This window comes from Eptesicus fuscus, chromosome 5, assembly GCF_027574615.1.
Source record: "Eptesicus fuscus isolate TK198812 chromosome 5, DD_ASM_mEF_20220401, whole genome shotgun sequence".
Lineage (NCBI taxonomy): Eukaryota > Metazoa > Chordata > Mammalia > Chiroptera > Vespertilionidae > Eptesicus > Eptesicus fuscus.
In genome coordinates this window covers 28,809,925-28,827,280 of record NC_072477.1, presented here as the reverse complement: position 1 = coordinate 28,827,280, position 17,356 = coordinate 28,809,925, and the positions used below count along the sequence as shown (strand labels likewise).

Here is a 17,356-nt window from a genome sequence, read left to right as displayed (position 1 = left end):
AAAGATTTCCGTATAAAGTAGAAGAAAGCTGGTAACCTGATCCACCCTTTTCTTGGGAAATAGAAAAAACTTAAAACAAAAGGCTGCAAAAAGTTGACTGTGCACCCAACCAACCTTTCAGTTCAGGAGCTGAGAGGATTCTAAGAGCAACCACATGCTCAGTGAGGCTCCAAGAAGAAAATTGTCCTCTCTCTCAACAAGCCCCAAATCAGGGGAGACCTTTCTTCCTTAGAGATAAACAAATAAAGCAGCAGCAGCAGGGACCCTTGATGAAAGCTTGCAACATAAAACAGCAATGCTCTGCAGAAAGTGTCCAGGGTTCTGCCTTAATTACCCTAAATTAAGCTGGGGAGGAAGGAATTCAGAGTTCAGAATCATTGCCTTTGTTTTACCCATTATATAAAAATTCAAACGTCAGTCTCATTACTTTACACTCACACCTGGCCTGTTCTGAGAAGCTCCACGACATTTCCCAGACAATCCAATTTAAAGACTTTTCAATTGCATAATTACGCTCTTGTGGTAAATTATCATCTTAAACAAGGGCCCAGGTGGGAAGAAAAGGACCGCTGGGCATGCGCTTCCTGGGAAAGTGCTGTTATTCTGTCCTGGTAATCTTCCCTGAACTAAACATTCATTTTAGGAAATGGAAATGTGAACAAGTGGCTACAAAATAATTATCCAAGGACTCAACAAAGACCCCAGCCTAGAACACCTTTAGCTGGCCTCTTCTGCACACACAATTACATAACAAGAAACCACCAGGACTCTTCCCTCTCTAAGTCACCCTTTTGTCAGGCTGAACTCGAATGCCTCTTGGAAATGGCACTTCCAAGGAAGTGGGAGACATGCAAATACACACGTGAACTGTCCAACCACAGTGACCCCTCCTATCTGCCTCACCCAACAGCTGAGCTTCTGAAAACATTTTCCCCCTTGGCCTTTTAGATTACACTAAACTGAGGAAGTGCTGAAAGGGCAGTTATTCACAGACACCACCAGGGGGTTTCAAGTTTGACCTCCTCACAATCACCTACAAGTTAAATTGTCCTCAGTTAACAAACAGTCAAAAGCTGACTCCTCTGTCTGCCAGTCCTGCAAACTCCACCTGGGGCGAGGGACCCAGCTGTGCTCTATTCTGCCTCTCACATCTTCAAAACTAATAAAGCCTCAGCAATTGGGATTTAACTGTCAATTTTGCTGATGAAGCAGCGGGAAAATTAGGAACTATTTCTGAGCCTGTGGCTGTGTTGGACCCAACAAATGCTAACTGGAGCAAAAAGTTGTGGCTGCACACTTAAGTCAGTAGCCAGGACCAGGGCTTGGGGAGCAGACATACTGATTGAGAAAGGGTCATTTTAAAATAGTCCTCTTGCTGCCTTAACTCCTACTTTAAAGGAGGCTTCTCTGATAATTGAGGGTTATTTAAAAATCTGATCTCCTTCGTTAAAATCAAAACAAACAACTTGGAAATGCCTCAAGCAGATTCCGTGGAGACCAATATAACCTAGAAAATGTAATAAGGCAAAGCCTAGCAGCTGAGTTTTTATTTGTGCCTAGCTTCAGAAAGCCAAACCCCTAAGGGGTCTGAACCCAAGGTTCATTTGTTCTTAATAAGCTCACTTCCAGGGGTGCTGTCAGCCTCCAGCTAATGACACCACCAGCAGCTGGGGTAGCTGGATTCCAAAGAAGAGTGAGCATCTAATTGAGGTAAGAAATATAAGGGTGGACTCATGTCAGCGTTCATTAATGTCCAGACCCCGTGTCTTATGTTTTTCACAGTTCATTCAGCCTGGATTCTCCAGCCCCCGAAGAAAGAGTACTTCTTGGTGCTAATCAAGATGGCACTGGAGACAGAAACCGTAACAAGCCCCTTCACCCACTATCCACAGACCTAGTTGCATAGCTGCTCAGAGAAGCTTGTGCTGGCCACAGGACACAGAGGCTGCTGCCCAAGGTCACATTCCAAACTGGTTGTCTCCTCCTGGTCACGAGAGTCTTTAACCCGATGTCATGAACTCCCATTTCACACCCTTCCCAGGGAATTAGGTGTTTGCTCCCTGAGGAATTCAAGGCTCATAGAGTCCATGTGAAGTGAAGGATCTGCCCTCTGGTCAGCTTGGTCCTGTAAAACAACCATCCTAACAAAGGTCTCATTCAAATCACCTTTCCAGCGCTCCCAGACTGAGTGGCTCAAGTGATCCCTCCTATTCCCTTGGTCAGACCCCATCAGTAAACAAAAGCAAAGGGTTTCCAAAATGGTGTCAGCAAAGGAACAGAGTGAAGCTAACTGGCCCACAAGGGGCTGGTTCCTGCTCTACATGGGACTGCATTGTGTTTCCCTAAAAGGAGATGAAGAGGGGTTTCCTAGCTGAGGACATGTCAAAAGCAGACAGAGGGACATTCTTGGTAGAAACAGTAAATCTAGGAGGCTTTCCTGGTTTCTGGTTCCCCCCTGTCTGCAGTCTAGTCCAAGTACAGAGCCTTATGCTTTAGGAAAATGGGGGTTTTGCTTTCTAAACTTGTAGCCTGAGCCACAGAATCAGATCTCCAATTCAGACCCTTCCTTGGGTCTGGATCTACAGAGCCACTGTCTACTCAACATCCCCACTTAAACATTTCAAATGATTATTAAATTCAACTCACCCCAAATTAAATTTGGGATAGTCTCTCTGAACCTGGCTCTCTTCCTGTGTCATCTCCATGGATGACCCATCCCCATCCCAGTCACTTTAGCCAGAAACTAGGAGCTGTCTTTGACATGTTTCTCATCATCACCTCCCCCTCCCCCACCATATCCAACTGATCATGAAGTCCTGTATTTGTTATCTCCCAAATATACCTCTACAGACATTGTCTTTCTAGTCCAAGCAACCCGTATCTCTCCCTCAGCCTATTGTCATTGAATCCCCTTTCATCTTCCTACTTTCTCCCCTGCTCCTTTACATTTAATTATCTGCACAGTATCCAGAGGGACCTCTTTGTAATACAAATATGGTATGTTACTCCCATATTTATACCATTCAATTGTCCCCCATCTCTCCTAGGACAAAAGCCAAATCCTGAGCTTGGCTTATAAGGCTTTCCATAGACTGGCTCCTACTTGCCCCTCCAGCTCAACTTGCTGCTCTCCAGACACACTGACTTTCCCTTCGTTCCTCAGAGGTGCCATGCTTACCTCCTCTCACAGAAATCTTACACCTACAGCTCCCCCTCCCTGAGTGCCTTCTCCTTCCACTTCACAGTCACTTCTTCAGGGGCTCCTCTCTGACCTCCCGACCAGGTCAATTCTCCTGTGACATGCTCTCATAAACACCAGGTACCTGCCTTTCAAAGCCCCTACCACAGTCTTCTTCTATGATTAATTGGTTAGTGTCTCTGTCTTCCAGTTTGCTGTAAGCTCCATGAAGTCCATTTTTGCTCATTAAGGTATCCCCTTTACAATGATGCCTAGCTGGCATTCAAAAATTGTTGAAGAAATTTATTGAATTAAGTGCCAGAGGCAGTAAAGAAATGTCCACAGATTTTTGAAGGAAAAATGTTATGGCCCAAAATACTTCTTTAAATTTTAATTTAATTGAAATGCTTCACACCCTCCTTGCTTTAAATAATTAAAATCTTATAGTTAACATTAACAGGGTCTTTGATCACTACCCACTCCCAACACTATACTACACACACACACACACACACACACACACACACACACACACACTTACTTAATAGAAATAACTACTGTTGAAAATTTGATGTGTATCCTTACTTAATAGAAATAACTACTGTTGAAAATTTGATGGGTATCCTTTCAGAATTTTGTCTATTCCTTTACATATTCACACATGTACCCAGAAAAACACTTAATACTAGTTTGGAAGGATGAAGGGGTAAGGGCCTCGATAATTTTCAACTTGGATAGGTTGTCTTAAACTAGAGAGAACAGCAAAAAACATTCCCAGATAATACAAGTTCTAAGAAAGATACACCACCCATGTACTCTTGAAAAACAGCTTTTGAGGTGTGGGATGGGAATGGGGGGATGAGGACAAATATGTGACACCTTAATCAATAAAGAAATTTAAAAAAAAATAGATCAGGAGACAGAGAAGATGCAAGCAGACCTTCAAACCTCAGAGTGAATGTAAGAGAGGGTGGCTGGGGGGTGGGAGGTGTAAGAGATCAACCAAAGAAGTTATATGCATATAAGCATAACCATTGAACACAGACAAGAGGGGAGTGAAGGCCTGGGCTGGAGGGTGTGGACAGGTTAGAGAGAAAAAAAAAGGGAATATGCAATGCTTTCAACAATAAAGAATTTTTTAAAAGAAAAAAAAGAAAAACAGCTTTTGAAAACTAATTTCATCAAGGGAAGATAAAAATTGTGATAACAAAAGACTCATAGCTCATCTCCACACAGTTCAGATGCCAGAATTGTACTGTATGTGTTCAGAGAAGGTTTGTGGTCAGAAGACCAGCTTTCTTTACAATGTTTCACACACCTTCTAGTGACAGTTAACTAGGTCTTGAGCCATCTACCTCAGTCCCTAGTGATTGCTAATTTTGTTTAATAATATCATAAAATATAATAATGCTGTTCCAGTCCTTGCTAATAATGATCAAACTCCATATGGATAGGATGCTGTCCCAGGGGAACTGCTAGAAAAATCTCTTTTTTTTTTTTCCTCCACAAAAGCATAGCTGTAGTAAGAACATATTGTTCATTTCATTGCCAAGGGAATTGAGATAAGATTTGCTGTGTTAAAACTCATACAGTTTTGTAAGTGGTAAAGAATAACAAGCCAGATGCTGTCTGTCATTTACACTTTATCTTTTATCTTTTTAAATCTAGTATCTATAAAGGTATCTGTGTTAATGGTGCTTAAAAATCAATACACAAATAAATATGCTTTAAAATATATACAAAAATAAATGTACCAAAATGTTAACAATTGCTATATGTGAATTTAATTATTAACTCAAATATTTATTGAGACTCTGTTATATGACACTAGAGGCCTGGTGCATAAAATTCATGCACTCAGGGGGTGGGGAGGAGGGTCCCATTCATGCCCTCGGGGGCTGGGGAAGAGGGTCCCTCAGCCTGGCCTGCACCCTCTTGCAGTCCAGGAGCTCTCGGGGGATGTCCAACTGCCAGCTTAGGTGGGGAACGGGCCTAAGCTGGCAGTCAGACATCTTTAGCCCTGCGCAGAGGGAGGAGAGGCTCCCACCAACACTGCTGCACTCACCAGCCTTGAGCCCAGCTCAGGGCTTCTGGCTGAGCGGCGCTCCCACTGTGGGAGCGCACTGACCACTAGGGGGAAGTTCCTGCATTGAGCAGCTGCCCCCTGCTGGTCAGTGCATGTCATAGCAACTGGTCATTCTGCTGTTTGGTCGAGTTGCATATTAGCCTTTTATTATATAGGATGAACAAGGGATCATGCAATGGACAAGTCAAATAAGAAAGAGTAATAGAATTCTGGCTGCTTTATCTCTATTTTATACTCTATAATAATTCATACTTTCTACAAATTTGAACATTTCTCATATTTTGGGGTTCACTGACATTAAGCTCTTCATAACATCTTACCTAATAATAGACAAATATGCAAATTGACCGTACCTTTGCTATGCTCGTGATTGGCCAGGAGGCACGGGGGGGCGGGATTCGGGGTGGCCGGGGTGGCCGATTGGGCCGGCGGGATGCTGAGCTCACATCGCCAGCGGCGGCTCGAGCTCAGCGTCTGCGCCATGGCTGTGCTGCGGCACAGAAGCGGCCTCTGGGGCAGCGAGCTCACGTCCCACCACGGACCATCAAAAGCAGGGGAGCTGGGTGCCTGTCTGCTCCAGCACCAGCGGACAGGCACCCAGCTCCCCCGCGATTGGTAGCAAAAGCGTGGGAGCTGGGTGCCTGTCCGCTCAGGCACCAGGCCTTTCAGAAGCCTCCGCCACGCTGGAGGCTTCTGAAAGGCCTGGTGCACCAGCGATCAAAAGCAAAAGCATGGGAACTGGGTGCCTGTCCGTTCAGGCACCAGGCCTTTCAGAAGTCTTCGCTGCGCTGGAGGCTTCTGAAAGGCCTGGTGCACCAGCGGACAGGCACCCAGCTCCCCCCCTACACGTGCATGATTCAATCATGCACTGGGCCTCTAGTTCTTTTATAATATTCTTAAACTTGTTTGCATCAGTAATTTTGTCCTCTGTCTCATTCTTGATATATTTCTTTGTGGCTTCTGCCTTTTTTAAAAATATATATTTTTATTGTTTTTTTTCAGAGAGGAAAGGAGAGGGAAAGAGAGATGGAAACATTAATGATGAGAGAGAATCATTGATCAGCTGCCTCCAACCTGGGAATCGAGCCTGCAACCTGGGCATGTGCCCCAATTGGGAATCGAACCGTGACTCCTGGTTCATAGGTTATCACTCAACCACTGAGCCACGCTGGCTGGGCCCTTTTTTTCCTTAAGTAATTCTGCCAGAGATTTGTCCATTTCTTAAAGCTTTCAAAAAAAAAAATCTTTTGGTTTTGTTGATCCCTCTTCTGTAACTTCTTTTCCAGAGATTATTAATTTCTGTCTTTTGTTGATTATTTTCTTTCTCCTGTGTGTTTTGGAAGTTTATTCTATTCTTTTTAACTTTGTAATTTGGATGCTAATAAGCTTGTTTATTTTCAGCCTTATTTTCCAATATGAACATAATAGGCTATAAAGTTCTCTCTAAATGCCACATATATTTAAGACTATAAATTTTCCTCTGAGTACACTATTACACATTTTAATATATAGCATTACTTTGTTGTTTAGCTCTAAATGCAAAAGAATCCTGTAAGTAATACCTATAATCTGTACATTACTAGCATTTACAATCACCACAATCTGTCACAGTCCGTATCTGATCTAAATTTTCCAATTATTCCCAAACAAGAAGCCATGGAATACTAATTAGCACTCAGAGTATTATGAATAAGTACTGATTTGAGCATAAACTCTTTTTTTAATATCTGAATACAAAGACTTACCAAATAGGCTAAGACCACATAGCATTCATTCCTTGTGAAGTTGCCAGTCTATTAATTTGGTAAATAACCTAATCTTACTTTTTCTTATCTTGAATAAAAATTCTTTCCCAAGTATCCTTGGCAAGTCATTTTTCTGACTATCTTATGTGTACATCTATGTATTTGTTGATGTATATGTTTTTCACAACCACTTGGCTGGTGCTCGGTTCAGCTACTCGTTGTGCTTTAATACATTTTTAATACCCATGATTTCTGATGTATGGATTATTTAGAAGTAACTGTTAAAGAATTCTAACGTGTGTCTTCTTATCTTTCTTGTGTTTAATTTCTAATTTGTTAGCATTGCAATTGTTGAATATGATCTGAATAATATCAAATCTTAAAAATTTTTAAGGACCTGGTTAATTACTTAGAATCAACTTTTATAAATGTTCTATGGGAACTTAATACAACTATACACAGGGTTCCCCCATAATGAGTAGAGTGTTTCTATGAAAACTTTTGCAAGCCAAATTGTGAAAGCAAACAGTATCCCCTGGTTTCTGCAAGTTCATGTTAAACCACTTTGATTTTACGAAAGACCCACATTAGTTCAGTAACACTTCTTTTGTAAAAATGAAAATTCTCTTTGAATATATTTTGATTAGCAAAAAAAAAAAAGCATATCTTTTGATCAGGTCCAGATCATTCTAAAACCAAAACAGTTCTTTCCTAATGCCTTTATATTGACACATACTGAAGCCAAGGAATCTCTACTGCATGGGGAAGCTGTCAATGCAGATAAACAGCCCAAACTTTAATTCTCTACAGATATATTATGCTTTGATCATGAGATAAGCAGAGTATCTTGTCATTCTGATTCCACAGTTCTGGGAGATCGTAATTGTCAGACTAGCAAGGGGTTGAACTGGCAGGGATTACACTGAGCCCTTGTTTTTGTGTGTGTGTGTTTTTGAATACAAGATTCAGGCTTCAATTTATACATAGGGAGAGTATGTGGAAATTAAACACCACCCTCCTGTACAACCAATGGATCACAGAAGAACTCAAAAGGGAAATAAAAAATGTATCTAGAGACAAAAATGGAGACACAGCATATCAAAACTTATAGAATGCAGCAATGCAGTTCTAAGAGTGAAGTTTATACTGTTAACATCATAAGAAAAAACAAAGATCTCAATAAGCAGCCTAACATTACACCTCAAGGAAGTAGAAAAAGAAGAACTAAGCCCAAAGCTAGCAAAAAAGGGAAATAATGTAGATAAAAGAGAGAAGACTAAAATAAATAAAATTATAAATGAAAACGGACACATTACAACAGATAACACAGAAATACAAAAGGTCATAAGAGACTACTATGAGCAATTATACACTAACAAATTGGACAACCTGGAAGAAATTGATAAGTACCTAGAAACATAAAATTTACCAAGATTAAATCACGAAGAAACAGCAAATATAAACAGACCAATAATGAGTTAGAAAATTGAAGCAGGAATAAAAAATTTCCCAACAAAGAAAAGTCTGGGACCAGATGGTTTCACAGCTCTCCCTACACACATATAAAAAAATAATAACTGTGAAGTGATGGGCGTATTAACTAACCTTATTGTGGTAATCATTTTGAAATATATACATACATTCTCTCATAACGTTGTACACCTTAAACTCAGATAATGTAATAATGCAATTATCTCTCAATAGAGCTGAGGCAGGGGGAAGATTTCTCTCCATGTTGCTCTGTATTGACATAGAACTGGCGGTAGCATTATTATTTTCCTAAACCATTCTACCATATAGTTATATATATCTTGGTATTAGAAGGGTCTGATTCCTATATATTTACCTACTATCTTTCTTTCTGGTGACTCCCTCCTCACTTGCTTCTCTATTATCACCTACCATTTCTGTTTCTTTTTTGGTCTCTTCCTTAGACCTTCCCCACCTGCAGGCTCAGCACTGGGTATCCTTCTTTGTCTTAAGTTCCCAGGGCCTACCATAGCAGCTGAGCTGTAGAAGGCCTTGTGTGGTGGCAGGCGAGGGGTAATCCCATGGTTATATGAGCGATGGACTTCGGTGGTACAACTGGAAGATAGTTTCCCCTCACATGCATACAAAAAATTCCCCAGTGCAACAGAACACAAAGCCTCAAACGCCACCACTGAAGAAGCATGCTTTAAAATAAAAAGCCTGTTGTTTGAGATCTTTATTAAAAATAAAATGCAAGAAGGCCAGTAGCCCCGACAAGAGCAACAAATCAACTTGTTTTCACTCATGGCTGCCTTACCTCTAATGACTTCAACTAATTAGACAGACAACTGGGAGAGAATTATGAGCCTGGATTCAATTCACAACCACCCAAACAAATGCTTGAGATTGTTTTCTGGACACCAGGAGAATTCATAAATAGGCCAGATAAAGTCTAAAGGCAGGTCCTGATGGGGTAACAGGCAGGGAGGAGCAGCCTCAATGTGAGTGTGTGGCGGGGTTGGGAGGTTTACCTGGAAAGTTGTCTGAGGTTCAAATGACAAAATATGTAAAAGTCTTGGTGAACTAAAAAGCCCCAAGCAAATCTTCAAGTTTTTTTTTTAGTATTCTAGAAAGAAAACATTTGTCAAGTGCCAGAAGGAATGTCGCCCCACTCAGGATTCAGGCTGGGGCTGGCCCTGTTCTGCTACAGGTGCAGGGAAAGCAAGGACCCCAGGGTGTCTTTGAGAGGCTTCAGACTTTGTGCTGGTCAAAGCTGCCACCCTCCTGGTTAGCGATGGGCAGAAATATTCTTGCGTGATGCACGTCATGGGGAACAATTACTATGAACCCCACAAGAGCGCTCTGGCATCTTGAGTTCATTGGGTTGTGCTTCCTTCACACCAGGCTAGTTTCTGCTCAGAAACCTGAGCACCAAGCAGGTCAATCCCCACAAATCCCTCCCCTTCCTTTTAAATACACCTTAAGGAGCAATGCACCCGCCATCAGCCCTCCAGGGCCCAAGGAGAGCTCTGCTCCCAAAGCTTACCCAGCACACCAGGGTCGGGAGGAAACAGAAGGCACGAAACCCGCTTCCCTGTGCAGAGCTGCTCTGGGAATTCTCTCAGCCTCACAGTGCCCCTCCCTTATAGCTCTTAGCTCGTTTTTAAAAAGACAAAAACAAAATGAACAGATGAGTCCTTAACATCCAATGGTTTATTTGTTCAACATGAATATAGGAGTTTAGCCTAGATTGAGGGAATTAAACAAAAAGGGGCTTGCATTTGCATCATCCATTACGATGGATCCAATTTGAGTTCAAAAACAGTGGGGGAGATGAACCACGAAGGCAAACAGCATGAGAGGTCCAAACCCCCAAATAATGGGTCTTTGCCCAGAGATATGTATCCAGGGTATTCTAAGCAGGAATTTTAAACATTGGATGCTGACACATTTATAAAGGTCCTTTTTGCTTATTTTCTTGTTGCTAAAAATTTCCTTTGCAAGGACCAGGAAATGCCCAAGCCCTGCCCAGGCAATCATTTCTGACCCTTCTTCCTGTACTGCCCAGCCTCCCTGAGGGAGCTCTGCACAACCACACAGTGGTAAGTGGAAAAAATAGGACAATGGCACGAGAGCTGTAGGTTGGGTAGGAATTGTAATAACAATCTCATCCTCATGTTGTTTCCTATCTAGGTTACAATTAAACAAATGTAATGAATTTTCTGCTTTAGCCAGAAACACTTGCAGATTTAGTTTTCTGGAACAGACTCTAATTAGAAAGGAAGAAGGGTACGCAATTTGGAGAAGGAAAGAAAAAAAAGATTTGAACTCAAGAGGAAAAAAAGAAACTATGCACAGACTTAAAATAGGGGTTGGGAGGAAACGGTGACTTCATAAAGGCAGCTTGAGGCTACCTCCATTTGCAACGTAGCCCTCACAAACCTAGTCCATTTCTCCTGGAGCCCCAGCATTTCAGAAGAAGGGTTTGGAAAATGCTGCACTAGGAGTCACAGCTCCAAGGGCAGCAGTGGTGCTGAGTGAGGTCGCAGCATCCTGACAAGAACTAAAGAAGACAGAAAAGCAGTTGAGAGCATGACCTCGCAAGTCAGATAAAACAAAAAAGAATGACCCTCCTAGATCAGACATCACACTTCCCATATCCCATTGCTATAAATGCCACCTGCAGATATGAATGCAAATCCTGACACCCTGTCTTACTTTGAGAACTAGAGCAAATAATTTCTCAGAGCTTTGAAACCAGAGCTTCATTTATAATAATATGACCTACCTGATAGGGCAGCTGTGAAGGTCAAACAAGAAAGCACTTCAGACACTATATCTAGCCATCAGCACTTAATAAATCTTGACTAGTAATTATAATAATTGTTGCTCATGCTATCAGGAACTGCAGCATGTTTGAGGCAAAGGGAGGAACTGTTTGCTTACCTTGAAGGTTAAAGCCATATTTTCATCTATTCTCTGCTTCAACAAGTCCCATATATAACGTCATGGTCTCCCTCACTCTGTTTTTGTTCACTGACCTTTCCCACAAAGAGGTAGCTACTCTTTTTTTAAAAAAAAATACAAAAATCAATTTTATTTCTATATACTAGCAATGAACACATGGACATGAAATTTGACTATACAATATCAATTTCAATCACTCTGAAAAAAAGGCATGTATAAATACAAAAATATATATATACAGGATGCTTTTGATGGAAATGATGACACAATGATGAATAAAATCAAGGATCTAAATTGAGGAATCTATCCTGATGATCCATGATCTTTGTTTCAACCATGTGTCTATGAGAGATGAGTTTCTGCTTTATTATTATTTATTACTATTTTAAATTGAAGATAAAAGATAAAGCCGCTAATACTTGGGTGCCCTAAGAAATGCCGCTAATACTTGAGTGGCCCTAAAGTGTGTGGAGCATACCCATTCCAAGGTTGATCTCCATGGCATCCACTTATGTGAACATCTTCTCTAATATGATTTGTCAAAAATAAAAGTTTACCTTAGCTGGTTTGGCTCACTGAATAGAGCATCAGCCTGGGGACTGAAGGGTCCCAGGTTTGATTCTGGTCAGGGGCACATACCCAGGTTGCCGGCTCCATTCCCACTGGGGGGCATGCAGGAAGCAGCTGATCAATGATTCTCTCTCATCATTGATGTTTCTATCTCTCCCTCCCTCTCTAAAATCAATAAAGTTATATTTAATAACTAAATAAATAAAAGTTTGCTTTGTCAAAAATTTATTTTAAGTTCCTTTCCTGAAGTTGTTCAAGCTCTTTGAATCCATTACTCCAAGGACACATGAGAAAAAGTATGGGATGTCTTAGTTTGGCTTCATAATAAAGACCAGCTACGAAGCACTGTTCCTTCTTAATGTAACTCTTGCACTGCATTTTCAATGCCTGTCCTGTTACACATGCCCTCTGAGCACCAGTCTTACAAAGAGTATCCTTGCTCTTCAGTGGGGTTCTGTTGGTGCAGTTCATTGAGAACAGAAAACTCTTAAGAACCACATATTTGGAGCTGTGATTCTGGAGATGGTAGATTTAATCATTTTTAAAAGTAAGGCCCTGAAAGGTCATGGAAAGCAAGATCCACACATCTTACACAGGCAAAACCAAGATTAGAACCAAATCCCATCTGGTGTTTAGGCCTCTTTCCCCTATCCACATTCAGAGAATTGTCAGGATTTTCTATTCTCACCAAACACTCATTTATTCCCAGTTTGTTCGTGGCTGCCTTGAAGGCAACTCTTAACACAATAGCTCTGTGGTTCAGAAGGGCGGGGGACTTCTTCAGTCAGCAACTCCTCTTTTCCCAGTGTTACATCGGCACTGACGGCACTGACGTTTTTTTCAAAAAGCCAGGTTCTAGGGCCTCACATTATTCATCAAAATGTAAATGGACAATTTGTATTGTGACCCTACAAGGAAGGTTAAAAGCCCAGAGGTATATTTTTTCCTGGTCTCTTCTGGGTGCTAATCAGCATACAGCCTTTGAACCTCAGTCATTTGTATCCCCGCATGCCTCTGCCACCAGCTGTGACTAGAGATGTTCTGAATTAAGAAAGCTTCCAGGTTTTGTGTCTAAGAAGCATTAATTCCTAGAAGCGAGGAGTCTGTTTCCTGAGGAGACTGTCCTCCTGATAGCCTTCTGAGAAGAAACCAGGAGTCCTTCTTCTTGGGAGCAAGAAGAAAGAAGCCAAAAAAGAGAGGAGCTTAACAGTTTTTGAGAAATGAATGCTAAGACAGGAAAGGCACAAGAGATAGGAGAGGAAGAAAACAGCCGTATAAAAACAGACGGAAAGGAGAAAGCTGAAAAGTAGAACTGGGAGCTGGTGAGGCTCACAGTAAAAAGAACATTGAGGGCAGAGATGGCAGCTGTTCCACAGAAGAGCCCTTTGGTAACACCAAGGGTCTGAAGCATCGCAGGATATGCCACCCCTAAATATGCACTTTGGTATAAGGTTTATATTTGTTTTGTTTTACTTTTATTAGCCTTTATTTTATGCTGAATTTACTCCCGGGCCATAAGGTTTTGCTTCTTCAGTTTCTTCTGGGCTATCTTTTTCTTCTGTGCAATCTCCTCTTCTGGTTCAGGAACAATCTGCTCTTTTTAGTAGGATCATCTCCATGTGGCAGGGAGGGCTCAGGTATGGTCTAATCACCCATGAGCTCTGTAAGTTTAGTGCTTATCTTGAGAGCTTTGTTCACCTGGATATTCTCAATGACCAGAGAATCTACATCTAAACCCTCAAACTCAGCATTACTCTCTGCATTTTCAAGCTTGTGCAGCAAAAACTCAGCACTTTTTGGGGACCAACAACCCTATGTCTAGCCCCATTGTTTAGCCTGGGCACACCTAACAATACCATCATTGTAACGATGGCAGGGCACATCCTTACAGATACTTGGTGGCTTTTCAGATACTTGGTGGCTTTTCATATATGCTTACCCTTGATGGCATGGACAATTTCATGTGTGTTCTTAAAGTGAACATGAAGATTTAAACCTCTTGATTTGCATGATTTTGTGGGATTTTCTTGGTCAAGGGAATAATGAACCATTTTCAGAGGTCATCAGAGGCCGCTTTGAGGAAGAGCAGTATAAGGATTATCTTGAGTGCAGGCAATTGAGAATAAACAAATACAAGAAAAACTCTCGTCCTCCCCCTATTTATCCAATAGCAGGACATGAGTTTGTAAAGGTGAACCCCCTCTCCTGTCTACCATCCAAGACAGAAGTTAAGCACCAGAGACAATTTTATACTCTTATCAGCCCACAAATGGCATCAGAGGAATCTATACACAATTTACTAACCAGCCCTTATCCTCCATTAGATTCCCCATATATTTGCTTCCCATAATTTGTCACCCTAGAAACTCAAAGTCCTTTTCCTTTGTCTTGTCACTTCTCTAAAATGTATTGTTTTTTTATTAAGCTGCTATATAAGTCCAAGTTCTAACCACTTTGATTTACTCATTGCTAGGTGTTCCCATGTGCATTTGGTCAATGAAGATTAATCTATCTTTTGTCAGTGTAATTTATTCAGCCCCAGCCAAAGAATCTAACATGGTGCTATGGACTAAATGTTTGTGTCGCCACAAAATTCTTATGTTGAATGAATGTGATGGCATTAGGAAGTGGCATCTTTGGGAGGTTATTAGGACATGAAGGCAAAGCCCTCAAGAATGGGATTAAGGCCCTTATAAAAGAGACCTTAGAGAGATCCCTCACTCCTTCTGCTATGTGAGGAAACAGAAAAAAAGATGGCTATCACCAGTCACTGAATCTGCTGGAGCCCTGATGTTGCACTTCCCAGCATCCAGAACTGTGAGAAATAAATTTATCCTATCTAATAAAGAGGGAATATGCTAATTGACTGCCCCACCCTCAAAGGTGGCAGCGCTCACAGCCACAAGATGGTGGCACCCAGTCCCCTCAGCCCCGCCAGGGCGGTAGGCATGCGGCAAGCCTGCCTCCGGAGTCCCCCAGTCCCCTCAGCCCCCCAGCCTCCCAGGGCCGGCCGGAGGCACAGCCATCCAGGGCAGGCCCAACGTGCAGGCAAGCCTCAGATGCTGGCCTGAGGAGCAGGCAAACCTCAGATGGTGGCTGCCCAGCAGCCCAGGGCTGCCCAAGGCTCAGGTAACCAGGGCCGGCCAAGGCTTGCACTGCCGGCAGTGGCAGCAGCAGAGGTGTGATAGGGTGTCGCCTTCCCCTGATTGCCAGGCCGCCTCCCACCCCTGAGAGCTCCCACACTGTGAGAGGGGGCAGGCCGGGCTGAGGGACCACCCCCTCCAGTGCATGAATTTTCATGCACCAGGCTGCTAGTGTTGATTATAAACCACCCAGTCTATGGCATTTGGTTATAGCAGCTGAATGGACTGTTACAGATGGATAGAGATAAAAAGAATGTTTCTCCTCCGATAGGTCACACCAGGTAGGGATGGTGGTCTAGCCTTCAAAAAAGAAGGGAATCACACATTTAGATTTGCATGGTTTGACAATTCTTACCACCTCCCTCAGTGAGGTGTGATGGATGATGCAAGACATGTGGGGTTGCTTCTAGATATCTAAATAATCACGCTCAATAAACCAAAGTTAAAACCCCATCCAAATGTCAAATGTCTTTGAGACATTTTGAAGGGACAACTAGGCTAATGCTACTGGAACCAGTTCCCAAGGAGGAGCTAGCTGTACCTCTGACCCACTCATAAAAGCAGGGGCAAGGACTACAGAATAGAAATTTGGGTGTAGAAGGTTGCAGTTGTAGGGGTTCAGAATGAGTCTCCCTAAGATGTGCCACTGTGGAATGTGAATTGTTGTGAGCTAAAGGCAACCAAGACTCTGCAGGCTCAAGGGAAACTTCTGTGCCCCCTGCACCCACCAACACCCCACCCCCACCCTATCTGGCACTACCTAGAAGAATTTAAATTAGGGGCCCTTTTCATAATAAGAGATTATCAGAGATAAACATCTTGGTTTATCTATATGGCAGGGCAAATACTAATTACTGTATTGTCCTGTGTGATCTTCCTCCCCTCTGAAGCCCCAAGTTGCCTTACCTCATTCTTAGCTCAGAATGCCATATATAACTCAATTTAACTTTCTGTCCCTAAACTTCTCATGCATGTGGGCTCTCTGACTCTCATGTATGTGGGTTCTCATATGTTTATATGTCTGTAATAAAGCTTAGTTATGTTTTGCTGTTAATCTGTCTCATGTTGATTTAATTATTAGACCAGCTGAGAGAACCTTGAAGGGGAGAGGAAAGTTTATTCCTCTCCCACACAGTAGTGACACACATCAATAGGATTGAGTTCTTATGGTCCCAAAGTGGAGAGCAAAGAACTCTAGCAGACAAGGCTTTCCAGAACACTTCCTAGAAACACGTGGCTCACACACCTGGGGCTGTTTCCCTATCAAAAAGAATAGGAAATCTAAGAGAAAAAGCACAAAAGAATAACCTTCCTGGATCAAACACAGCACTTCAAATATTCCATTGCTACAAATTCTACCTACAACACAAAAGCCTCTAGCTATCAGATTTTTTTACTCAATTTTCACTCCTAAAATAAAAGAAGGAAAAATATTTCCTCCCATGTATCAATTCAACTTCTTGGACCTTTTCTTTCCAAACAACTCATATGTCTGAGGAATTTTCTGAATTCGGAGCTTTGGCTCATGATCCTCCCAGGAGCAGGTTGGGTTTTTATATTTAAGCTCCATATTTTATAGTATTACTATTATACTTGTAATCCATTGCATTTACTTAATCTAAAATCTTTCAAATCTGCCGAAGCCTGTTTGGCTCAGTGGATAGAGCGTCGGCCTTCGGACTGAAGGGTCCCAGGTTCGATTCCAGTCAAAGGCATGTACCTTGGTTGCAGGCACGACCCCAGTGCGGGGTGTGCAGGAGGCAGTTGATCGATGTTTCTCTCATCGATGTTTCTAACTCTCTATCCCTCTCTCTTCCTCTCTGTAGAAAATCAATAAAATACATTTGTTAAAAAAAATAAAATAAAATAAATAAAATCTTTCAAATCTTAAATACAGGTTTACCTGTAGTGCTGAATGGAGAAACTTTTTAGGAGCCCCATGTGGAACTATTAATAAGAAATTAGGTATAATAAGGCAGATAGTGACAGGCTGCCCCAAACCACTGCGTGCTCCCTTTCATCTTGTGCTCCCCTCCTATAGAGTACAAAAAGCCCGAATACTCACCTTCCCAGTGTCCCTTACAGATAGGGGGAGCCATATGACGCCTGAGGAAGTTTTCCCCTTCCCAAATATAAAGAGAAAATCTCAAAAGAAGGATTAGGGCTTCTCCCCTTCTTCCTGCCTGGAATTCAGAAA

At 42.0% G+C, this 17,356-nt stretch overlaps 1 pseudogene; it reads right to left on the bottom strand.

The window, feature by feature from the left end:
- Positions 1-13,517: 13,517 nt before the first annotated feature.
- On the bottom strand, positions 13,518-14,067 carry LOC129149121 (60S ribosomal protein L17-like; annotated as a pseudogene).
- Positions 14,068-17,356: the final 3,289 nt, after the last annotated feature.